The sequence below is a fragment of the Neomonachus schauinslandi genome, chromosome X (genome assembly GCF_002201575.2).
Source record: "Neomonachus schauinslandi chromosome X, ASM220157v2, whole genome shotgun sequence".
In the NCBI taxonomy this organism is placed as follows: domain Eukaryota; kingdom Metazoa; phylum Chordata; class Mammalia; order Carnivora; family Phocidae; genus Neomonachus; species Neomonachus schauinslandi.
Genome location: NC_058419.1, coordinates 97,308,585 through 97,335,024, shown reverse-complemented (window position 1 = coordinate 97,335,024; position 26,440 = coordinate 97,308,585). Strand labels below are relative to the sequence as shown.

The window sequence follows — 26,440 nt, the reverse complement described above, 5'->3', positions numbered from 1 at the left end:
TATTTCTTACTCTATACGTTCTTTTGGTTAATCTTATCTTCTCCCACCTTTTCAAAACTAGATTTATCCTGACTTGTTGATTATCTGGATGTAGAGATTGAGGAAAGATAGGAATGTAAGATGATACGTATGGTCCTTGATTGGGCAGTTTAATGAATTGCTATTATAATGACAACAGAAGAAGCAGGTTTTGTAAGAAAATAATTGTTAGTTTTGATCATCGTGAGTTTGAGATGCCTGTTATTGAAAGTCAGAAATATTCAGTAACTAGCTGGGTATACAGTCCTAAATAGTAAAATATATTCAGTGCAGGTGTGTGTGTATGTGTATATATATATATATATATATATAGCAATTGTCAGCACTTTTGAGGCAACTGAAACCAAGAAACTAGATGAGTGTATTGTAGAATAATCTGTAGAGTAGGAAAATGGGGGAGGGGGGAGCAAAAGCCAGAGTTCTAAATAACACCATTATTTAAGAGTTAAACAGAAGCAAGCCTCATAAAATAAGTATGAGCAGTTAGAGAAATGGGAGAAAACTCAGGAGACTGTGATATAATCAAATCAAAGGAAATATATGCTTGATATAGAGTTGGTTGCTTACCTAATAGCCATTCCCTCCTTCAACATAATTTTACAAACTCTAAATTGTGTTGAGTCAGCAATATGCCCAGGGAAGGGGGGAAATATCTATAGCCACAAAGGATGAATCATGACTGGTCTTAATAAAGTGTGCTAATCTCATACTCCTTTGCTGGTGATTATTTTATAGATTTGTTTGTGACAAAATGCTAGTCAATGAGAAGTCAGGGGAAATCTTCTGGAGGGTTCTAAAAAAGGATTACAGTTCTGTGATTGTATGTAATCAGAGATCTTTATTATTTAAGCCACTAATAGTAATATTTGCTATTAATTTTATCCAAACATCCCATACTTGATAAATACCTTGATTACTAAAAAAATGGGTGGTATAAACAACAGTCCCTAAACTGTGCAAAATAGATAAGTAAAGGAGGGCAAATGAGGGCAAGTGGTGACCCAATCATATCAGGATGAGAAACTTGTTACTCTTTTTATATGGAGCAAAATGTGTGGTCAATTTTTTTCTTGTTATATCCTGTGATTCAACCTACATGCCAAATGATGACATATCATAAGAAGTAAGAGGAAATTTCAGGGTATTATCATGTGTTGTCTCTTTCTTGAAGCTTCCAGAAGAGAGAGGGGTGCTTAGGTTAAATGTGGATAGTCACATAGAACTAAAAGTTAAGAACAAATGAAACCCAAAGCTAGAAGAAGGAAATAAATAATAAAGATTAGAGCATAGATAAATGAAATAGAGAAGAGAGAAACAATAGACAAAATCACTAAAACTCAAATTGGAGAACTTGGATGAAATAGACAAATTCCTAGAAACACAAACCTACCATTAATAAATTATGAAGAAATGGAAAATCTGAATAGGCTTATAACTTGTAAGGAGGTTAAATCAATAATCAGAAATTTCCCAGTAACAAAAAGCCCTGAATCTGATAGCTTCACTGGCAAATTCTACCAAACATTTAAAGAAGAATTAATAATACTCCTTCTCAAACTCTTCCAAAAAATTCAAGAGTAGAGAATACTTGCTAACTCATTCCAAATGGCCAACATTACCGTGATACCAAAGCCGACAAAAATACTAGAAGAAAAGTTAAGTACAAACCAATATGTTTTATGAACATTGATGAAAAACTCCCCCAAAAGTACTAACTAGTGAACAGAACTCAGCAGCATATTAAAAGGATTATACACCATGACCAAGTGGGACTTATTCCTAAAATGCAAGGATGGTTCAACACAAAAATTAATTAATGGAATATGCCATCAACAGAATGAAGAGGAAAAAATCATCTCAACTGGTACATAAAAAGCATTTGACCCAATTCAGTAATCTTTCATGATAAAAACATGAAACTCGGAATAGAAAGAAACTACTCAACATAATAAAAGCCCTATATAAAAATCCCATAGTGAACATCATATTCAAAGGTGAAAGACAGATTTTCAACTAAAATCCAGAACAAGGCAAGGATGCCTGCTTTACCACTTCTATTAAACATAGTACTGGAAGTTCTAGCCAGAGTAATTAGGCAAGAAAAGGAAAGGAAAAGCATCCAAATTGGAAGAGAAGTAAAATTGTCTCTGTTTGCAGATGATATAACCTTATATGTAGAAAACCCAAAAAGTCTAAAAAAAAATTGTTAGAACTAACAAATGAATTCAGCAAAGCAGCAGGATACCAATTCAACACAATACAATGGATGAACCTTAAAAACATTATGCTAAATGCAAGAATCAAGACCAAAAATGTGGCATATAATTTGCTTTCATTTATAGAAAATTTCCAGAATAGGTAACTCCACAGACAAAAAAAGCAGATTAGTGATTGTCAGGGTCCAGGGATTGGGGGCGGGGGTGGATAAAGAGTGATTGTTTAATGGGTATGGAAATTCCCTTTAGGGTGATGCAATGAATTGTATAGTTTAAAATAGTTTTGTGTTATGTGAATTTCACCTAGATTTAAAAAAAAAATTAAAAAGTGAAGGAAAAATAAAGGCTTTCTCACACGAATAAAAACAGGGATTTTGTCACCAATTGACCTGCCTTGCAACAAAGGTTAAAATATATTCTTCAAAGAGAAGGAATAAGACATAGGTCAAAAACTAAAATCTATGTGAAAAAGGAAACACATCAGAGAAGGAATACATGAGGGTAAAATAAAATTTTCATTTTTCTCATCCTTATTTGATTTAACAGAATTACCTGTTCATAATAATTATTGCAACAATGTATGAGTAATTAGAGCTTATGGATAAGTTAATTAATGACAGCAATGATTTAAGGGATGAGGGGGACAAATTGGAAATACTCTGTCATAAAGTACCTGCACTACCCATGAAGTTGTGGAGTGTTGTATGAAAATGAACTTAAATTACTCATAAATGTTCATGTATTATAAATTCTAGAGCAACCACAAAAAATTTTCAAAAGAAGTATAATTGACATGCTAAGAGAAGAGAAAAATGGAATTATATAAAATAATTAAAACCAAAGAAGCAAAAAAGAGTAGACAAAAAAATAAGGAAAATAGAAAATAATTACACAAATGGTACATATTAATTCAACTGTATCAATAATCACTTTAAACTGTGATGTTCTACATATGCCAAATAAAAAACAGAAACTTAAAGAATGGATAAAAAGACAAGACCCAACTAACTACATGTTGTCTACAAGAAACTCACTTTTATTTTTTTTCAAATATTTTATTTATTTATTTCAGAGAGAGAGACACAGAGAGCACAAGCATGAACAGAGAGGAGGGGCAGAGGGAGAAGCAGACTCCCTGCTAAGCAGAGAGCCTGATGCGGGACTTGATCCCAGGACCCCAGGATCATGACCCCAGGCAGACGCTTAACTGACTGAGCCACCCAGGTGCCCCAAGAAACCCACTTTAAATATAAGATACAGCTATATTAAAAATGAAGGGATGGAGAAAGATATATAATGCTAACACTAATCAAAAAAGCTTGCATAGCCATATTAATGTCAAGTAAACCACACTTTAGAACAAGGAAAATTATCAGGAATAAAAAGGGACATTTTATCATGATAAACTGATCATTTTCCCAAAATGATATAACATAATCTTAATGTGCATGTGCTTAATGGGAGAATGTCAAAATGAGTGAGGTAAAACTGATAGAACTGCAAGGAAAAATAGATGAATCCGCTATTATAGTTGGAGGCTTCAAAACCCCTCTATCAGTAATTGACAGACCAGCAGGCAGAAAATCAGTGAGGTTACAGTTGAACAGAGCAGTGCCATCAATCAACCGAATCTAATTGACATTTATAAAACACTTCATCCAACAACAGGAAAATACACATTCTTCTCAAGCTCACATAGAACATTCAACAAAATAGACCACCTTCTGGATTATAAAACACACTTTAAGAAACTTTTTAAAAAGATAAATCATACTTTCAGACCACAATGAAATTAAGCTACAAAATAACAGAAAGGTAGCTGGAAAATAATTGGAGAGTAAACAGCAAACTTCTAAGTAGCAAATGGGTCAAAGAAATCCCAAGAGAAATTTAAAATTATTTTGACCTAAATGAAAGTGAAAACACAACTCATCAAACTGTGTGTGATTTGGTAAACAGCATGCTTAAGGGGACATTTATAACATTGAATGCATATACTAGTAAAGAAAAAAATATCTAAATTTAATAGTACAAGCTTTCACCTTAGGAAACTACAGGAAGAAGAGAAATATAAACCTAAAGCAAAGAGAAGAAAAAAATGGAGCAGAAATGAATGAAATGGAAAACACTAAATCAATAGAAAACTAGTAAACCCAAAAGTTGGTACTTGGAAAAGATTCGAGACATTGATAAAACTCTAGCCAGGCTAACCCAGAGGGGAAAAAAAGACACAAATTCCTAATATCAGAAAAAAGGGAGGATATTATTACTGATCCCAAATCATTAAAGGGATAATAGAATATTCTGAAGAACTCTATGCCCACAAATTTGACAATCTAGATAAAATGGACAAATTACTTGAAAAAGACAGCTACCACAATTCACACAAGTAGAAATACATAATTGGAATAAGCCTATATCTATGAAAGGAATTGAATTAATAATTACCTTCCAAAACAAACCCCAGGCCCAGATGGTTGTACTGGTAAATTCTACCATAATTTAAGAAATCATACCAATTCTTTACAATCTCTCCCAGTCGATAGAATCAGAGGGACTACTTTCTAACTCATTCGATGAGGCCAGCATTTCTCTAATACCAAAACCTCATAAAAACATTACAAGAAGGGAAAAGTGCAGACCAGTATCTGTAATGAACATAGATGGAAAAATCCTCAACACAATATTAGCAAACTGACTTCAACAATGTATAAAATGAATAATACAGAATGACCAAGTTGGATTTATTCCAGATATAATATGCTCATTCAATATTCAAAAATCAATTAATATAATTAATCCATCACATCAGCAAATAGCTTATCCCACTGAAGGCAGAAAATCAATACTAATCCTTTCCAGTAAGTTATGATACATACTGTGGACTAACAACTGTGAATCCCTTCCCCTTCCACTTAAAATGAAGTTATCTTATTCCTTCTCCATTATTGTATAATGAATACATTGGGGGTGGAAAATTTATCTTTTTTAGATAGAGGAGCCACATCCGAACTTAACAAATAAGTACAAAAACCAAACATCATTTGTTTCAAGCTAGATTTGTTAACTAGATGAGCCTCTCAGCATTTCTCACTTTGAAAGGCTATAAATGCATTGAAAAAGAAAAGAAAAAAATTAATATGTATATATTGGGGGAAAGCACCTGTATATTTAAACAGGAAATAAGTGGACATGTCACTGGCAATATGTATGTCATTCTCCAAGCCTTAGGGAAACTATGATTAACCTAAACCAAGCAAAATAATCCCATTACCATTTTGTGAGTGATTCCTTTTAGGGGTAAGAAAGTAAACACACTTCTGTGCAGAGCCATAAGGTAAAGGATACTGGAAATTTGGGGGAAATTATACTCCTTTTAACTTTAAATGAAATTTATTTTATGAGAAAAAGATATTTGGAGATGCTTCAGTCATTTTGGGACCATGAGAGTATAAAACTAAGAATAATGTGCTGAGAGTGGCATAGGGGACATATAGGGGGAAAAAAAAAAGCCTAGCTACCTGCCACCATTTCTTAGGCATTTTGCCAAATCTGGGAACCTCCAAATTTCTTGTTATATAATAATTAAACATCTTTATTGTAGAGTTTTATTTTCTTTAGTTATTAACTAGTATATAAATTACTCTGCTGTAACAAAGACAACCACAAATATAATAGCTCAAACCAGATGAGGTTTTATTTTCCTGTATGTAACAGGACAGTGATGCACGGGCTGTCCAGGGTGAGTAGGCTGCTTGATTCTACAATGCTGGGCAAGAAAGTAGGTGTATCCTATTTCATTTCTTTGTCAATCCCTCCCCGCTCCATTGGTGGTGCCCTCATCAACAGGGACAGCATTGACACGATGGCCATATCAATCACTGTTCTAACCCGTAAGGGGAGTAAAAGAAAAAGTGGAGGGAAAGAAATTTTATTTTTAAAATAATGTAAGCAGAATGTTGCGCACATCACTTCTATTCACTCTCCAATAGCCAAAAGTTAGTCAAATTGCCACATGCAGTTTCAAAATCTTCTGGAAAATGTAACCTATAGTTAGGAGTTCATGCCCACCAAAACTCTGAGTGAATTGTTTGTTTTATATTGCTCAAAAGATATAAATGAGAAGAAAAAGTAACAGTTTTTTTCTACATTGTTGCAACTGAAACAGTTGTCCAGGAAGGAGTGATCAAAACAGTCACGTGATTCTGAGATTTTTTTTTTTAACAAGATAAGCATATCAAAGAATTTTGATTATGAAATTCATGAACAAATATTGGCTGAATGAGCATGTCCCAATACTGAGAGGTAGAACCAAATATTAATATAGTAAATTCTGTTTTCAGATATTTAAATGTTAAGCTATGTGTTCTAGCAATAAATACAAACAGATAGTGATTTTTTTCCTTTTCATATATTATTGATTAGTGTAGGAAAAAGTTTATTTAGGATTTTTTTATCTATGTTTGTGAAAGAGATTGATCTGGATTTGTTCCATTTATTAAAATGTATTTGACAGATTTAGGAATCAAAGTTTTGCTAGCATCATAAAGTGAGTTAAGAACTATTCCTGCTTTCTCTCTTTTTCAAATAATTCCTTTAAGAGTCAAGTTTCTTGCCTAATTTATTGGTAAAAGTCTCAAAGCAAGTCATCTGATCCTGGAATTTCTATGTCAGAAGATTAATTATATTTATCAAGCAATCATATTTTCTATTTTTCTGTTCCATTGTATCACATTTTTAAAATAAATGGAATAAATCCATTTACATCTTTTTGTGTTGGTAACTTCTGTATGACATGTAGTATTACTCCCACTCTTATTCCTGACATTGGAAGTCTGTGCCTTCCTTTGTTGTTTCTTGGTCAGTTATGACAAGCAGTTATAAATTGCATTAGAAATTTCCAAAAACCAACTTTTACCTTTGATTTCCTGTATTTTATATTGTTTTCTGTTTTATTAATTTTTGCTCATGTCTAACTTATTTCTTACTTTCTCTGCTTTACAAATTATTTACTATATAGATAATTCATTTTTTACTTTTTGTAGTTTTCTACTGTATGCATTTTAGTTTTTATTCTTTTTAAAGATTTATTTACTTATCTGACAGAGAGAGCGAGAGCACAAGCAGAGTGAGAGGGAGAAGCAGGCTCCCCAAGGAGCAGGGAGCCTGATGTGGGGCTTGATCCCAAGATCCTGAGATCATGACCTGAGCCAAAGGCAGATGCTTAACCGCTTAACTGGCTGAGCCACCCAGGTGCCCCAACTGTACGCATTTTAAAGCTATTAATTTTCTTCTACACACTGCTATAGCTGTATTCAACAAGTTTCGCTGAAACATATTTCCAATATCATTAGCTCATATTATGATCTACTTCATATTTTGTCCTCTTCTATGAATTTTGGGTAATATAGAGATGTAGTGCCTAATTTTTAAATTACTGGAGGTTTGTTATTATTTTGGAGTTTTTTTATTAATTCCATTGAGCATAAATAATATACTCAGTATGATTTTAGTCCTGTAAAGTTTATTGGAACCTGCTTCATAACTGAGCATATAATTAATTTTAGAAAATTTATAAATGCTATAATCTCAGAAATACAGACTTTGTTAGGATGTGTTGCCTATAGGTGCTCTGTGCAAATTAGATAAAGTCTGATAACTGTGTCCTGAGTTTTCTGTATGCTTACTGATTTTTTGCCTAACATGTATTGAGAGACATCTGTTAAAATCCCCCACTCCAAATGTGAAGTTTATTTATCTTTTTAATTTTGTCATTTCCTTTCTCTATATATTTTTAAAATATGTAATTAAGATCATAAAAATTAAGAATAGTCATATGTTCCTAGTTGATTGACCGTTTTATCATTATGATATCTTTCTTTATAATTAATAACAATTCTTAATTTTAAGACAATTTTATTTGAAATGTGTATAGCTCTACAAGTTTATTGTTGAATGTTTTCATCACATACCTTTATTATTTTATTTAAAATTTTTATCTTACTTTCTTCTGGGCAGCATACAGCTGGAATTTGATCCAGTCTGATAATCTTTGTCTTCAAATTAGAGGAGTCAGACTTTTAAAATTTTGATGTAATTACAGATTTATTTGCATTCACTGTTTCCTCCATTATTTCAATCCTGCTGTTTTGTTCTATCAAGTGAATTTTGTTTTGTTTTGTTTTCATCTTTGTTTCTGTGTATTTCCTTTTATTTTTTTCTTTTTTGGTTAAAGCACTACCAGTTCTAAACTTTCCATTTGATTCCTTTTTATAATTGAATTTTTTCCCCGAGATATCCTTAGTTTTAAGAGTGTTTGTGATTGCCTCCTAGGTCATTTTTGTAATAGCTATTTTAAATATTTGTCAGATTATTCCAACATCTGTGTCATCTTGGCATTTGCTTCTTTTCCCTATGCATTGATATTGGCTTCACTTACATATCCTAGATGTTTTGAATATATTATGAAACACTGAGTCTTGTTTAAATTCCAAGATAACATTGATGTTTTTGTTTTAGAAGCTAATCAACCTATTTTTTTCCATCTCAAATTTCCATCTCATATTTCCATCTCGCATTCTGTGGGCTATGGTTCCAATGACAGTTCAGTTTTCAAAGCATTTGTGGTACTGTTCTAATTTGTCTACTGTGTGCCAACAATCTGGAATCTAAGCCTTGGTCTATTCATCAGTTTAGTTTATTAGTTTATTCAAAGTTTTTGCTGTGCTGAATAGGAAAAGATCCACTGTATGAGCCAATTAAGGGTGAGCCTAGAATTTCACAAAACAATGTTATGAGGTCACTGTCCCAGCTCCTCCCTCTCAATGACATCTCCTCTTTTCCCCTGAGGCTCCTCTTAGTTCTCTGTCCAGAAAGTTGGGCTTTGATTCCCTGATTCTACTATACACTTACGCAGTTTTACCTGTATGAGAGGGGCCAAGCTGTAGGAAGAAAGAGAAAAAGAGAAACAAATTTTGTCCTCGTACTCTTGGAACCACAAATCCACTGAAAAGAAATGAAGGTTCTTCTTAATCAGAGTTTTGGCTCCTGCTGCCACAACCACCATAGAATTATAGAATTACTTGGGGATTGGAGAGTGAAAGAACAGAGAAAATTATACACACACACACACACACTTACGAGGGATTTTCACACTCTCTGAACTTTAGGAGTTCCCTTTCATTCTCCTTTAGCTAGAATTAGAGGGCTTCTCTGGTCTCTTTCTGCATTCTGGTGACACTTTGATTCGTTAACTTCAGGCTGGGAGATACTGGTAAAGAGAAAATGGTAAATTTGCCACCAATTTGGGGGCATTTCAAATTCCAGTCATTTTCCTTAACCTGACTGTTAATATTTACCTTTTAGAAATCTCAAATAGCTGCCTTATGTATTCTATCCAGGTTTTATAACTGTATACAGTGAGAGAAATGCAGTGGAATGAGTGTACTCTATCTTAACCCAAAATTGAAAGTTCTGTGCTGAAAGTTCAAGCATTCTATGAATCTCCCTCTATTTTTGCCATCTTCTTTCCTTTCCACTTTCTTCTTCATGAATTTTATTTTACTATTTCTCCAGTCTTTGAAAGAATGGGAGCTAAAATAGACTAGCAATGAAATTGGACAGGGATTGCAAATTTAGGAAAGGATGGAGACTTTCAATATGAGATAATAAGGAATGGGAAACAAACTGTAATGATGCAGTGCCTTATAGAACCCCAAACAGAAAGGGAAGGGACAGAGTAAAATATTTTAAATTTCAAAACACCGGATTAAGGCAGAACTTTTATTCTAATTGAAATTTTTATTAGTATTTTGGTCTACCTGCATAGCTAATTAAAAGTTACCAGCAAGTAAGAATTCACACAGTGAAAATTTTAGCTCATATAACAAGCCATAGTACAATCTTACGGATGCTCACAGCTATAAAGAGAATAGTATTTTAAAGCAACACAAAAGTATATATTCTCTGAAGAGACACATTTCAGACATTATGATGAAATAAAGGTTTTGCTTAGAACAGTAAGAGACAGTAGGTGAGTAACAATCTTTAAAAAGTTCCAATAATTGTAAAAATTTTGTTATATGTTAATTTTCCAGTCTGATATTTTGCAATAAATATAAAAATAATATTATTTACAAAATATTTTAAGGCATTTTATTTTCATCATAAAATCAATAAATGGAGGAAATGTTAAGTTGAATTGTATTCTAAAAATGCACATAAAAGAAAAAGCCAGCAATGCTTAGCTCCATGGGACTTTGCATTTAAATAGAAATTGTTATAAAAAAAGCATTATAATAGCAGTTTAACAGCACTGGGTGTGAAGGCAGGCTTGAAAGAACACCATTAGTGATATAGCAATAATATTGCATATGTCTGAAAGCATATTAAAATGATAATGGAAATGAGGCCCATTTTTTACGAAGTGTTTATACTTAAACATCCTGGTCATCACTAGAAAACAATACAATTAATTTTACACTTTTTCCATTCTTCTCTTTTAAATTTGAAGATTCCACAGTGGTATTTTTATGGTACTTTTGGCAAATTTCCCTGCAGCTTCCTCTTGCAATCTTTGAAATAAAAATCTTGAAGGATTTTTTCTGTGTGTATGTGTGTGTGTAATAAATATATCAGAAAAAGCATCTAGCATATTGATTAATGTGAATTGAGGAGTAATGATTTTGAGCAACTCTGGCCCTTTGTAAAATATACTGACCTGATTTACAAAAGTGGCATATATGTCAAAAAACTATGGTTAGTGTGGTCAGTGATTTTCTGTCATATATATTGTTTAGCATTTTTTATTGTCTAGACCCAGATGTTAACACTCAGGACATATCAAATTAAGAAGTAATTAGTAATTTAAAAATTCTGATTATCACAATGTGATGATTTAATAATTGTTAATGATAAAGCATCATAATTAGCTTCTAGATTTATACAAGTTCACTGGTTTCATTAAACAATATAATCAAATTCTATGAAGATTTTTTAAATATTAATTTTCTGTAAAAAATAAAAAAATAAAAAATATTAATTGTAAAAAATTATAGAGAGTTTTGTTAATTATAATACTTTCAATAACTATCAACTTCAAGAGGGAGGAACAGTATTAGTATTGCCCTGATCAACTCTGAAGTCACATATTATATAAACCTATAAAACCTATAAATGGCAGCTGAATGCTTAAAGAGGGAATCATATTCCTCTCTGTAACCAGATTGTACATTACTTTTTGAGAATGTATTTCTCACATTGGGAGTTATGAGAAACTTTAAGGAAGACTTATTTACATACAGTTTTTCTCTTGATTGACAAATGTACTTATTATTTTGAGGATAATTTACTGTGACTGGAATCCTGCCAAAAAAGAAGGCAAAGGCAAGATAGCGGGTACAATATTTATATTTTGTAAAGTACAAAGAAATGAGGAATGGGGAAAAATCCTTTTGAAACAAAGACTTAAAGGATGAACAAATGGCTGGTTATACAGAATAATAGTTGTACACCAAACTCTAGCTTTGTAATAAATCATTTTAGAGTAAATGAAGCTGGAATGGAGTTAGCCGACTATCTCGATGAGAAAAATATTCCTCTCAAGAAGCTGAATTTTATGTGCAACTTTCAGGATATTTTCACAATAGTCCACTAATTTATTGATGCTTAATTTGCATGCCAAATGTGTGGCATTTTGAAGGAAGTATGAAAGACTACTATGTTCAATCTGATTCAACAAGTATTCATGAATCCACTTATGTATTCAAGGCACTATAAAGAATACAAAAGAGATAATGAAAACTGCCCCAGCCCTCAAGCAACTTTTAAACTACTGGGGATGACACATGGCACCATTAAATAAGTAACTAACTGCTGAAATAACTGGTACAAAGATTGGGTACTATAGAATTTCAGACTAGAGAGAAATAGAAGAAAACTTGAATGATCAGGAAGTCTTCTTGAAAGAGAATGGCATTTTTGCTGTCGCTGATATCAATTTTTTAAAATTTATATCCAAACAACATATTTTAGCACCATCTATGTGTGAGATTCTGTGCTATATGGTGCAGAACATATAAAAATGATTGAACCATGTCCTCAAAGATTTTATAATCCAGGAGAATAATGAGTTCACAAATAACTGGGATATAAAGCAAAATATCATATGTTGCAAATGAAACAAAATATAGAATAAAAGTATACAAAGTTCAGAGAATGGAGTTATCACAAGTAAATAAAAAAATTCAGAAAAATGACATGGCATTTAAAACATGGCATTTCAAATGGTGTTCAAAGGAAAGGTTAGGATTTTAGTTTTCTGAAAGAGAAAAGTAGTTCTACCAGGAAGAAACAATAGGAACAAAAGCTCTGGAGGGAGGAAGAGCACAGGTTCTATTTGACATAAAGTAAATAGCAGTAAATAAATGTAGAAAATGGAATGAATTGTCATACTGTACATTGCCTTAAAAGTCAAGAGCACCACTGTTACTTCTCTAGGTAGTGAAGAACCATTGAGGTTTTAAACAGAGAATAACTTGATTAGAGCTGTGATTTAGAAAATTTAGTGGAACAGAAAGTTTTAAGGGTGAAATGAAAAGAAGTTACTATAGCCAGGTATATAATGTGCCAGAATGGATATGAGAAAATTGACCTTTGGAAAACTGAATGGATCCAGGAAAGGACCTATCAATAGTTAACCACTGTCATTACCATAAAGCACTGGGCTCAATAAGCCCCACTCACATGTTTAAGGCTTACAATTGGCTTTTTAATTCTTCATTCTTTTAAAGCTTCCAAAATTTTTAGGAAAGCCTTAACATATGAGACCAAGACAAAAAATCTGAAAAAGAAAATTAAAAAATGAAGAGACAGTATAGGTTGAACAGTGGCTCTCAACTGGGTACAATTTTTCTCCCAACGGACATTCTGCAATTTATGCAGATAGTTTGATTATCACAATTACTGAGGTGCTGCTGGAATCTACTATGTGGAGGCCAGAGATGGTGCTAAACATCTTAAAATTCACAAAATATCCCCCCAGGACAAATAATGATATTGCTCAAAGTGTCTGTAGGACCAAGATTAAGAAACTCTGAAATAGAAGAAAATAAAGCAATAACAAATACAAATTTCCTCAAAAATAAGAGACCTTAAAGCATCTATGAAATAACAACAGAGGCTATTAAAAGTGAGAATTCAGTGATCTCAATATAACTCTGAGTTTAAGAAATGATTAAATTTAAAAAATAATAGAGACTTCTAGTTTCTGTTCTGGCATGTAAGGAGCTTAGAAGTCTTTAATCCTCACAAGAAAAAAGCTGAACAAATTAAAAATGAATACCTCCTCTTAGACCCATCAGAGAATCAAGGCCACAGAGCGAACTACAGGATCCATAATTGAAGAGACAGGAAGGTACATACAAAGAATCATAACTTAAGGGAGCAGAAGTTCAAGAGCAAAAACAAATATGGGAACTAGTACAAAGTAGACAAACATATGCTATTATGATGAATTTCTGGAGGCCCAGTGCGGACATAGTTGAAGGTTAAAAACTTCAGTAGAGGGCCCCATACTTTGGTGAGTTTTAACTCAAGGAGCCTCCTGAGTTTTCACAGTGAAGATCAGAAGAAAATCCCCTTAAGATTCTAGCAAGTAGAGAAGAAAAAATTGCTCTTTTGAAATTCACCCAGAGCTTCTTTGTTCTTAACAAGGTTTGCCTTCAAGAGTATCAGTTTTACTAGAGTTAAACTACTTAACTCCAACTCCATTTAGCCTTCTCTGTGGGGGGAGGATAACACCAACTTCAGCCCCCTCTGACCTTCCTGTCTCATCTAAAGGGGTGGTAGTCCCTGAGAAGCACTTGTGAAGGTCCCAAACCAGAGCAAAGGTTCACCAGTAGTCTAAGACCCAATCATGGGACTATAGAACACTTCTCCTCCCACATTTTACCACATCAGTAGGGGTCTTGTATAACAATAACAATAGGAGAATACAATCGAAAGAATAGCATATCTCAGACTTATTTAAGAAAAAAAAGAATAAGTTTCTACGGAAACCCGAAGACAACAGGGACGGCAAAAACACTACCACCAGAGGAAATATTAGCTTCTGACATCTACAGGTACAGCCTAATGCCTAGCCAGATAAATCTAAAACCTAACACTAAAGGACTATTTTCTTCAATTCTTTTTTATTCAATACATCATATCTGGCATTCAAGAAAAATTAAAAATCATAGTAAAAGACAAAAACACAGTTGGAAAAGATGAAGCAATCATCAAACCAGGCTCAGATATGGCAGGGATTTGAGGATTATCAGACTAGGAATGTATATTCCATTGTTTTATGAACTGCTCTGTAGTGCTTTCTATTTCTAGTGTAGGGAAGGTTATTAATTATTGATCGAATGCCTTTGAAAAAACAGTCCTCTTCAGACTATTTCTCCTTTGTGATTTTTGGTAAATTGTATTTTTTAAGAAATTGGTTATCAATTTTATGATTGATTTTTTTATGATTTGACAAAATCTAGGTTATCAAATTTATGGTCATAGAATGGTTCGTAATATTTTTTATTCACTAATGTCCATTAGATTAGTAGTGATGGTCCCCTCTTTGATTTCTGATGCTAGTAATCTATGTCTTACTGCTTTTTTTCTTACTTAACCTTGGTAGAGTTTTATCAATTTTATCGATCTCTTCAAAGAATAAGCTTATGGTTTGATTGACTCACTGTGTACAACCTGATGTTTTGATATATGTATACCTTATGAAATGATTACCACAATCAAGATAATTAACGTATCCATTACTTCACATATTTTGGGTGTGTGTGGGGAGAGTTTTTAAGATCTATACTACTAGCAGAATTAAAGTACTGATTTCCTATTTTCAATTTCATTGAGTTCTGCTCTAAATCTTATTTTTAAAATTTTTCTTCTTACTTGTGGTGAAATTTATTGTTACTTCTAAAGTAGAAGCTTAGATTATTCATTTTAGATCTTTCTTCAATTCTAATGTATGCATTCAATTCTGTAAAATTCCCCTAGCACTGTTCATTGTACCCCACAAAACTTGATAAATTATGTTTTTATTTTCCTTTAGTTCAAAATATTTTTAATTTTTCTTGAGGATTCTTTTTTGATCCCTGTGTAATTTAAAAGTGTGTTGTTTAAGGGCAAAAAAGAAACAAACCAAAAACCAGACTCTTAACTATAGAGAATAAACAGAGGGTTACCAGAGGGGAGTTTGGTGGGGGGATGTGTGAAATAAGTGATGGGGATTAAGAGTACTAATCATGATAAGCAATGAGTAATGTACAGATTGATGAATCACTATATCGTACACCCGAAACTAATATAACACTGTATGTTAACCATACTGGAATTAAAATAAAAAACTTAATTAAAAATGTGTTGTTTAATCTTCAAGTATGTTGGAGTTTCTGGCTATCCTTCTGTTATTGATTTCTAGTTTAACTTCATTGTGGTATGATAGCATATTTTGTATGATATGTATTCTTTTAAATTAGTTAAATTGTGGTTGTTTTATGATCCAGAATATAGTCTATCTTGGTGAATGTTGTAGGAGAGCTTCAGAAGAATGTGTATTCTGTTAGTGTTTTATGAAGTATTCTATACATGTAGATTAGATCCAAGTGGTCAATGATACTGTTCAGTTTATGTTACTGATTTTGTGCCAACTGAATTTGTCAATTACTGATAGAAGTGTGTTAAAGTCTCCAACTATAATAGTGGATTCATCTTTTTCCCTACAGTTCTATAGTTTTTGCAACATGTATTTTGATATTCTTTTGTTAGTTGTATGCACATGAAAGATTATTACATCTTCTTGGGGAAGTGATGATTTTATCATTATGCAATGCTCCTTTTTATCCCTGATAACTTTTCGTCCTCAGAAGTCTGCTTTGTCTAAGATTAATATAGCTTCTTCAGGTTCTTTTTGATTACTGTTAGCATGATGTATCTTTCTCCAGTCTTTGACTTATTTTTCTCTGTCTGGCTTTTTCACTTAGCATAATGTCCTCCAAGTCCACCCATATTTTCACAGTTAACAGGATTTCCTTCTGTTTTAAGGTTGAATAATATTGTAGTGTGTGTGTGTGTGTGTGTGTGTGTGTGTGTGTGTGTGTGTGGTCACATTTTCTTTATTTCTTTATCCATTTAGCCAAAGATGGACATTTAGGTTGTTTCCATATCACTGCTATTGTGAATAATGTTGCAATGACCATGGGAAGGCAGACTATCTTTTCAAATTCCAGATTTCATTTCCACTGAATATATACCCAGAAGTGGAATTGCTGGATCATATAGTAGTTCTATTTTTAATTTTTTGAGGAAATTCCACAGTTTTCCATAATGTCTACAGCAATTACATCCCACCAAAATTGTATAAGTGTTCCCTTTTCTCCACAACTTTGCTAGCACTTGTTATCTCTTCTCTTTTTAATAAAAGAAATCATAAAAATTTCCTTGATAATTACTGATGTTCAGCATCTTTTCATGCACCCATTGGCCATTTCTATGTCTTCTTAGGAAAAATGTCTATTTGGGCATTTTATTCATTTTTAATTGGATTATTTATTTATGTTTGCTATTGAGTTGTATAAAATCCTTATATGTTTTCAATATTAACCCCTTATAAGATATATAGTTTTCAAATATTTTTTGCCATTACATAAGTTACCTTCCCACTTTGTTGATTGCTTCATTTCCTGTGCAGAAGCTTTTTAGTTTGATGTAGACCCACTTATTTATGTTTGCTTCTATTGCCTGGGCTTTTGGTGTCACATTCAAAAAAAATCAATGCCAAGGCTGATGTTAAGTTTTTCCTTATTTTCTTCTACGAGTTTTATCTTTCCAGGTCCTACATTTAAGTCCTTCATCTATTTAGAGTTACTTTTTGATAATGATGGGATATAGTTATTCAGTTTCATCCTTTTGCATGGGTATCCATTCAGCCACACTATGTCTTTTGATTGGAGAATTTAATCTATTTACATTTAAAGTAATTATTGATTGAAAAGGACTTACTAATTCCATCTAATTAATTTTTTTATAGCTGGACTGTATTTCCTTTTCTCCTTTCTTCCTCTCTTGTTGGCTTCCTTTGTGAATTAATGATTTTTTATAGTGGTATGCTGTGGCTCCCATGTCTTTTTTTTCTGGTTTTATTGAGATAAATTTGACATACATCACTGTATAAGGTGTATAGCATAAATGTTTCACTTAAAAATATTACGAAATGATTACTGCAATAAGTTTAGTTAGCATCCATCACCTCATACAGATACAATAAAAAAAATTGATTCCCTTGTCTTTATCTTTTGTGGATCAGCTGTATGTTTTTGTTTTCTTGCTATTATGAGGATTATATAAAACATCTTATAAGAGTATATTTTAAGCTGCTAGAACTTAGTTTCAATTACATATAGAAACTTCCCTTTTATTCCTCACCCCATTATACTTTTGATGTTACAATTCATATATTTTTATATTGTTTATCCATTAACAAGTTAATGTAGCTATAGTTGCCTTTAAAAACTTTTGTCCTTTAACCTTTATACTAAAGTGACTAACAGATCAACATATTATAGTATTAGAGTATTCTAAATTTGACTATAGGCTTATCTTTATCCAAGTATTTCATATTTTCATATGTTTTCATGTTACTGATTAGCATTTTTTCATTTTGACTTGTAGAACTCCTTTCAACATTTCTTGTAAGACATATCTACTGGTAATGAACTCCCTCAATGTTTCTTTTGCGCGAAGGTCTTTCTCCTCTTCATTTCTGAAAAATATCTTTACTAGGGAAAGATTTCTTGGCTGGCAGGTTTTTTTTTCTTTCAGCACTTTGAATATATCTTCCCATTCTCTCTTGGTCTGCAAGGTTTCTGCTGAGAAATCTGCTCACAGCCTTATGGGAGTTTCCTCAGATGTGAGGAATTTTTTTTTTTCTCTTGTTGCTTTTAAAATTCGTTGTCTTCAGGCACCTGGGTGGCTCCATCAGTTAAGCGTCTGCCTTCAGCTCAGGTCATGATCTCAGTGTCGTGGGAAAGAGCCCTACATCTGTACATCAGGCTTCCTGCTCAGTGGGGTGACTGCTTCTCTCTCTCTCTCTGCCCCTCCCACCTGCTCATTCTCTCTCTCTTTCTCAAATAAATAAATAAAATATTTAAAAAAATAAAATTCTCTCTTCTATTTTATACAGTTTTATTATAATGTGTCTTGAACAAGATTGTTTTGAGTTAAAAATCTGGTGAGAGATTATAGCTTCATAAACTTGGATATCTAAACCTCTCCCTAGATTTGGGAAGTTCTTAGCATTTATTTCTTTAAATAAGCTTTCCGTCTCTTTCTCCCTCTCTCCTTCTAGAATTCTAACAATGTGTAAGTTATTTCATTTGATTGATTCTCATATTTTGGGTATGTTTTATTCACTCTTTTTTATCCTTTGTTCTCCTCTGACTGGATAATTTCAAATGACCTATTTCAATCCTACAGATTCTTACTTCTGTTTGATCAAGTCTGTTGTCAATGCTCTCTATTGCATCTTTCATTTTATTCATTGAATTCTTCAGTTCCAGATTTTCTGGTTTGTCCTTTTTTTATCATCTATCTCTCTCGTTTTCTTTCATGTGCTGTTTTCCTGATTTCAATATATTGTCTTTCTGTGTTTTCTTGTAGCTTACTGAGCTTCCTTAAAACAGCTATTTTGAATTCTCTTTTTTTGCGGAGGGGAGACAAGGTGATCCTGCAAAGCCAGGCCAAGTTTCAACAACTTCCTGTTTGTTTTCTCTAGGGTGGTGCTGAATGTTCAAATTTATGTCATTTCTTTCAGTCTCACAGAGTTGGGTTGGTTTTCAGCATATATTCACCAGCCATCTGCAAGGGCTCATATTCGCTGTCCTCAGGGGCATGCACAGGAAGCCAGCCACAGTGTGGGACAGGTATGGGAGATACCTACAAAGTGATGGGTGTGTTCATGGGCCAGTTGGGGTGGTCCACAGGTGAGGCATCCCCAGTGGCCCATGGGTGGGCTTTCCAATGGAGTCTGCAAAAGCTGTTTATAGGATCTATATCACTTTGATAATTTCTAAGCCCTGCCTATTTTCCTGGCTCCTCTCTGCACATCAGTCATTCAGTTTGCCTCAGTATTATGGGTAGGTTGAGAAAGAGTGGGCCTCACTGGAAGCATCCTACATAGCTGGGGAAGCCAGGCATTCACTCTCACACTTTCACTTTCCCCTATGGGAGAAATTACCAGGCCAGGAGGGTCTCCTGTGGCATTGAATCGTGCCTTCTTGGGGGAGCAGTAACATGGATAAAATAAAACTACTCCCCTTATCCTCTTCAGTGCATCTAATCTCATATTTTTTGCTCCAATGCTGTGCTGAAAGTTCTTCTCTGGACTCTCAGCTTCCACAAAAGTACTCTTGTCCATGGGTGGCTATCTAAATTAGTGTTCTTTGGGGTGCCTGGGTGGCTCAGTCAGTTAAGTGTCTGCCTTCAGGTCAGGTCATGATCCCGGGGTCCTGGGATCGAGCTCCACATCAGGCTTCCTGCTCAGCGGGAAGACTGCTTCTCTCTCTCCTGCTTCTCTGCCAGCTTGTGCTCTCTCTCTCTCAAATAAAAAATAAAATCTTTAAAAAATTAATTAATTAATTAGTGTTCTTTGATAGAAAAGATGGTAGAAAACTCTTATTGGATAGGAAGCCAGATGGCAGAGGAGTGTGGGACTCCGTTTCAACCAGTCCCCTGAATTTAGCTAGATATCTACCATGCCACTCTGAACACCAACGAAATCAGCCTGAGATATAAGATTATACATCTGGATCTCTACAGGGGCAGAGGATCATCAGTCCAGAGGTACAGAAGACGGAGTTGGGATTGCTTAGACAGATGTCAGAGGATAAACAGAAGGGGGAGGGGACTGCCAGAAGTCAGACCTTGGAAAGTAATACCCCAGTGCAAAGGCATCCTGCACCTGGGGACTAGCGATAGCTTGGAGAGCAGTGGCGAAGGGACGGAAAGGAATGATAACAGTGATCAAACAGAACACAGGGGCTTAAGGGGCAAATGCTGGGAACAGGGGCCTGCAGAGCCACCAACCGCTGCCTGCACCTGCACCCGTGCCAGAGAGGACCCAGCTTGGAACTGTGCCCACAGACCCCAGGCCGGCCACTGCTACTGCTGTGGCCTGGTGGCAAGCCCCTCCTCCAGAAGACAAGCTGGAAGAACAAGAGGACAACAACCGCCGGGTCCCCATAAAACTGTAAAACCCCAACACCAGGGGAAAATTAGTATATTAAGCTTCTGGTGTTGCCTCACGGCCTGTGTTTTTCTTAGATACAATTTCTCTCTCTCTTGTTTTTAATGCTTTCTCATGCTTCTTCTGTTTTATTTCCTACTTATCATTTCAACAAGATGTTTAATACAACATATTCCATAGTAACTTTTTAACTTGAACTTTTTCATACATATACTTTTTTTCTCTTTTTCTTTTTTTATATATAGATATAAGCTTCAATGTAGTCCTTTTTTCCCTACTCAATACTACCTTTATATATATACCAGTTTTAATATCTCTGGGAAGTACTGTTCTCTAACAAAGAGAACAAAATACACCCAGGAAGAGCTCAAACAGTCCACCTTGCCCACACAGAGGAATTATAGCCACTTTCCCGGCACCTCCCCCTTTTTTGTTTGTTTGTTTGTTTGTTTGACAGGTTTGGGTGGTTTTTTTGTGGGTTTTGTTTGTTTGTTTGTTTTTATTTTTGTACTTTATAAATCTTATTCTTGGGTTTCATTTTGCCTGGATTTTTGGTGCTGCCTTCCAATTGCTCCAAATTTTCCCAGGGTGCACCTTGCCTGAATTGTGGTTGATATTTTCAACTATACATCCCCTCAGCCACAACTCAACAGAATGACTAGGAGGAGGAACTCCCAGCAAAGAAAAGACCCAGAGATAATGGCCTCTCTCGCAGACCTAAGGGATATCAATATAAGAAAGATGTCGGAAATAGACTTCAGGGTAGCAGTTATGAGGACAATAGCTAGAATGGAGAAATCGATTAATAGAGTCTCTAAGGGCAGAAATGAGAGCTGAACTGGCAGAACTTAAAAATGTTATCAATGAGATCCAATCTAATCCAGATACTCTAACAGCTAGGGTAAACGAGGCAGAAGAATGAATTAGTGATCTAGAAGACAAACTGACAGAAAAGAAGGAAAACGAGGAGGCCTGGGAGAAACAGCTTAAAATCCAGGAAAACAGAATTAGAGAAATAAAGGACGGCACGAAACATTCCAGTGTAAGAATTATTGAGATCGCTGAGGGGGTGGAGAGAGAGAGAGGACTAGAAGATATATTTCAGCAAATTGTAGCTGAGAACTTCCCTAATCAGGGGAATGAAACAACCATTCGTGTCCTAGAGGCAGAGAGGACCGCTCCCAAGATAAAGGAGAAGAGATCAATGCCACGGCATGTAATAGTAAAACTCGCAAATCTTAGAACCAAGGAAACCATCTTAAGGGCAGTTAGGGGAAAGAGATTCCTTACGTACAGAGGGAGGAACATCAGAATAACGTCAGACCTATCCACAGACACCTGGCAGGCCAGAAAGGGCTGGCAAGACATATTCAGGGTACTAAATGAGAAGGACATGCAGCCAAGAATACTTTATCCAGTAAGGCTGTCATTTAGAATGGATGGAGAGATGCAGAGCTTCCAAGACTGGCAGAAACTGAAAGAATATGTGATCACTAAGCCAGCCCTGCAAGAAATATTAAGGGGGGTTCTATAAAAGGAGAAAGACCCCAAGAATGATCTACAACAGAAATTTACAGGGACAATCTATAAAAACAACATCTTCACAGGCAACATGATGACAATTAATTCATATCTTTCAATAATCACTCTCAACGTGAATGGCCTAAATGCTCCATAAAATGGCACAGGGTTGCAGATTGGATAAAAAGACAGGACCCATCCATATGCTGTCTACAAGAGACTCATTTTGAACCTAAAGATACATCCAGACTGAAAGTGAAGGGATGGAGATCCATCTTCCATGCCAGTGGACCTCAAAACAAAGCTGGGGTACCAATTCTCATATCAGACAAATTAGATTTTAAGCTAAAGACTGTAATTAGAGACACAGAAGGACTCTATATCATTCTTAAAGGGTCTATCCAACAAGAAGATCTAACAATTGTAAATATCTATGCCCCCAACATGGGAGCAGCCATCTACATAAGCCAACTGTTCACCAAAATAAAGAGTCATATTGATAACGATATGTTAATTGTAGGAGACCTCAATAGTCCACTCTCAGCAATGGACAGATCATCTAAGCAGAAAATCAACAAAGAAACAAGAGCTTTGAATGACACACTGGACCAGATGGACCTCATAGATATAGACAGAACATTCCACCCTAAAACAATAGAATACTCATTCTTCTTGAGCACACATGGAACTTTCTCCAGAATAGACCACATACTGGGTCATAAATCATATCTCAACTGATACCAAAAGATTGAGATTATTCCCTGCATATTCTCAGACCATAATGCTTTAAAACTGGAACTTAATCACAAGAGAAAATTTGGCAGAAATTCAAACACTTGGAAGCTAAAGACCACTCTGCTCAAGAATGTTTGGGTCAACCAGGAAATCAAAGAAGAACTTAAACATTTCATGGAAACCAATGAGAATGAAAACACATCGGTCCAAAACCTATGGGATACTGCAAAGGCAGTCCTAAAGTGGAAATACATAGCCATCCCAGCCTCACTCAAAAAAATAGAAAAATCCCGAATTCACCAACTATCTTTGCACCTTAAAGAACTGGAGAAAAAACAACAAATGCTGCCTAAGCCACGCATTAGAAGAGAAATAATTAAGATTAGAGCAGAGATCAATGAATTCGAAACCAGAAACATAGTAGAGCAAATCAATGAAACTAGAAGCTGGTTCTTTGAAAGAATTAATAAGATTGATAAACCACTGGCCAGACTTATCCAAAAGAAAAGAGAAAGGACCCAATTAATAAAATTATAAATGAAAGGAGAGAGATCACAACTAACACAAAGGAACTAGAAACAATTATTAGAAATTATTATTAACATCTATATGCCAATAAATTGAGCAACCTGGAAGAAATGGATGCCTTCCTGGAAAACTATAAAATACCATGACTGAAACAGGAAGACAGACAACCTGAATAGGCCAATAACCACTAACGAGATTGAAGCAGTGATCAAAAACCTCCCAAAAAACAAGAGTCCAAGGCCTGATGGATTCCCTGGGGCATTCTACCAAACATTCAAAGAAGAAATAATACCTACTCTACTGAAGCTGTTTAATAAAATAGAAACAGAAGGAAAGCTTCCAGACTCATTCTATGAGGTCAACATTACCTTAATCCCACAACCAGGCAAAGACCCCATCAAAAAGGAGAATTTCAGACCGATATCCCTGATGAACATGGATTCCAAATTTCTCAACAAAATCTTAGCTAATAGGATCCAACAGTACATTAAAAGGATCATCCACCAAGACCAAGTGGGATTTATCCCTGGAATGCAAGGGTGGTTCAACATTCACAAATCAATCAGTGTGATAGAACACATTAATAAGAAGAGAGAGAACTATATGATCCTCTCAATTGATGTAGAAAAAGCATTTGACAAAATAAAACATTCTTTCCTGATTAAAACTCTTCAGAGTTTAGGGATAGAGGGCACATTCCTCAATTTCATAAAATGCATCTATGAAAAACCCACAGCAAATATCATTCCCAATGGGGAAAAGCTTAGAGCCTTTCCCTTAAGATCAGGAACACAACAAGGATGCCCACTCTCACCACTGTTGTTCAACATAGTACTAGAAGTCCTAGCAACAGCAATCAGACAACACAAAGAAATTAAAGTATTCAAATTGGCAAAGAAGAAGTCAAACTCTCTCTCTCTGCAGATAACATGACACTTTATGTGGAAAACCCAAAAGACTCCACCCCCAAATTACTAGAATTCATACAGCAATTCAGTAATGTGGCAGGATACAAAATCGATGCACAGAAATCAGTTGCTTTCTTATACACTAACAATGCAACTATAGAAAGAAAAATTGAAGAATCGATTCCATTTACAATAGCAACAAAAACCGTAAGATACCTTGGAATAAACCTAACCAAAGAGGTAAAGGATCTATACTCTAGGAACTTCAGAATACTAATGAAAGAAATTGAAGAAGACACAAAAAGATGGAAAAACATTCCATGCTCATGGATTGGAAGAATAAACATTGTTAAATGTCTATGCTACCCAGAGCAATCTATACCTTCAATGCCATCCTGATCCAAATCCCAATGACATTTTTCAAAGTGCTGGAACAAACAATCCTAAAATTTGTATGGAATCAGAAAAGATCCTGAATCGCCCAGGAAATGTTAAAAAGAAAAGCAAAGCTGAGGGTATCATGTTGCCCAATTTCAAGCTAAATTACAAAGCTGTGATCACCAGGACAGCATGGTACTGACACAAAAACAGACATATAGACCAATGGAACAGAATAGAGAACCCAGATATGGACCCTCAACTCTATGGTCAAATAATCTTCGACAAAGCAGGAAAAAATATGCAATGGAAAAAAGACAGTCTTTTCAATAAATGGTCCTGGGAAAATTGGACAGCCACATGCAGAAGAATGAAACTCGACCATTCTCTTACACCATACACAAAGATAAACTTAAAATGGATGAAAGACCTCCATGTAAGACAGGAATCCATCAAAATCCTAGAGGAGAACAAAGGCAGTAACCTCTTCGACACTGGCCACAGCAACTTCTTTCAAGACATGTCCCCAAAGGCTAGTGAAACAAAAGCAAAAATGAACTTTTGGGACTTCATCAAGATAAAAAGCTTCTGCACAGCAAAGAAAACAGTCAACAAAACAAAGAGGCAACCCACAGAATGGGAGAAGATATTTGCAAATGACACTACAGACAAAGGGCTGGTATCCAAGATCTATAAAGAACTTCTCAAACTCAAAAGCCAAAAAAGAAATAATCAAGTCAAAAAATGGTCAGAAGACATGAACACACTTCTCCAAAGAAGACATACAAATGGCTAACAGACACATGAAAAAATGTTCATCATCATTAGCCATCATGGAAATTCAAATCAAAACCACATCGAGATACCACCTTACACCAGTTAAAATGGCAAAAATTGACAAGGCAAAACACAACAAATGTTGGAAAGGTTGTGGAGAAAGGGGAACCCTCTTATGCTGTTGGTGGGAATGCAAGTTGGTAGAGCCACTTTGGAAACCAGTGTGGAGATTCCTCAAAAAATTAAAAATAGAGCTACCCTATGTCCCAGCAACTGCACTACTGGGTATTTACCCCAAAGACACAGATGTAGTGAAAAGAAGGGCCATATGCATCCCAATGTTCATAGCAGTAATGTCCACAATAGCCACACTGTGGAAAGAGCTGAGATGCCCTTCAACAGATGAATGGATAAAGAAGATGTGGTCCATATATACAATGGAATATTACTCAGCCATCAGAAAGGATGAATACCCAACTTTTGCATCAACATGGATGGGACTGGAGGAGATTATGCTAAGCGAAATAAGTCAAGCAGAGAAAGTCAATTATCATATGGTTTCACTTATTTGTGAAACATAAGGAATAGCATGGAGGACATTAGAAGGAAGGAAAAAATGAAGGGGGAAATCGGAGGGGCAGACATATCATGAAAGACTATGGATTCCGAGAAACAAACTGAGGGTTTTAGAGGGGAGGGAGGTGAGGAGATGGGTTAGCCCAGTGACGGGCATTAAGGAGGGCATGTATTGTATGGAGCACGGGGTGTTATATGAAAACAATGAATCATGGAACACTACATCAAAATCTAATGATGTACTGTATGGTGACTAACATAATAAAAAATAAAATTCTTGTACAATTTTGCTGATGTCATTCTCAATATGGTAAATATTAACAATTCTTAAATCTCAGTGGTAGGTGCTTGACATGCTTTCAGGATATTTTCTGTATGTCTGAATTAATTAAAAATAAATATTAATAGTAAAATAAAAGTAAATAGAAAGTTTAAAGAGAATTTTAAAATGGTATTATTAGCTAGGGAGC

General features: G+C 34.7%; 1 pseudogene; it reads right to left on the bottom strand.

Annotated features, from left to right (window-relative positions):
- LOC110569892 overlaps positions 1-26,440 on the bottom strand; it is a 100,665-nt pseudogene that overhangs the window by 1,434 nt on the left and 72,791 nt on the right.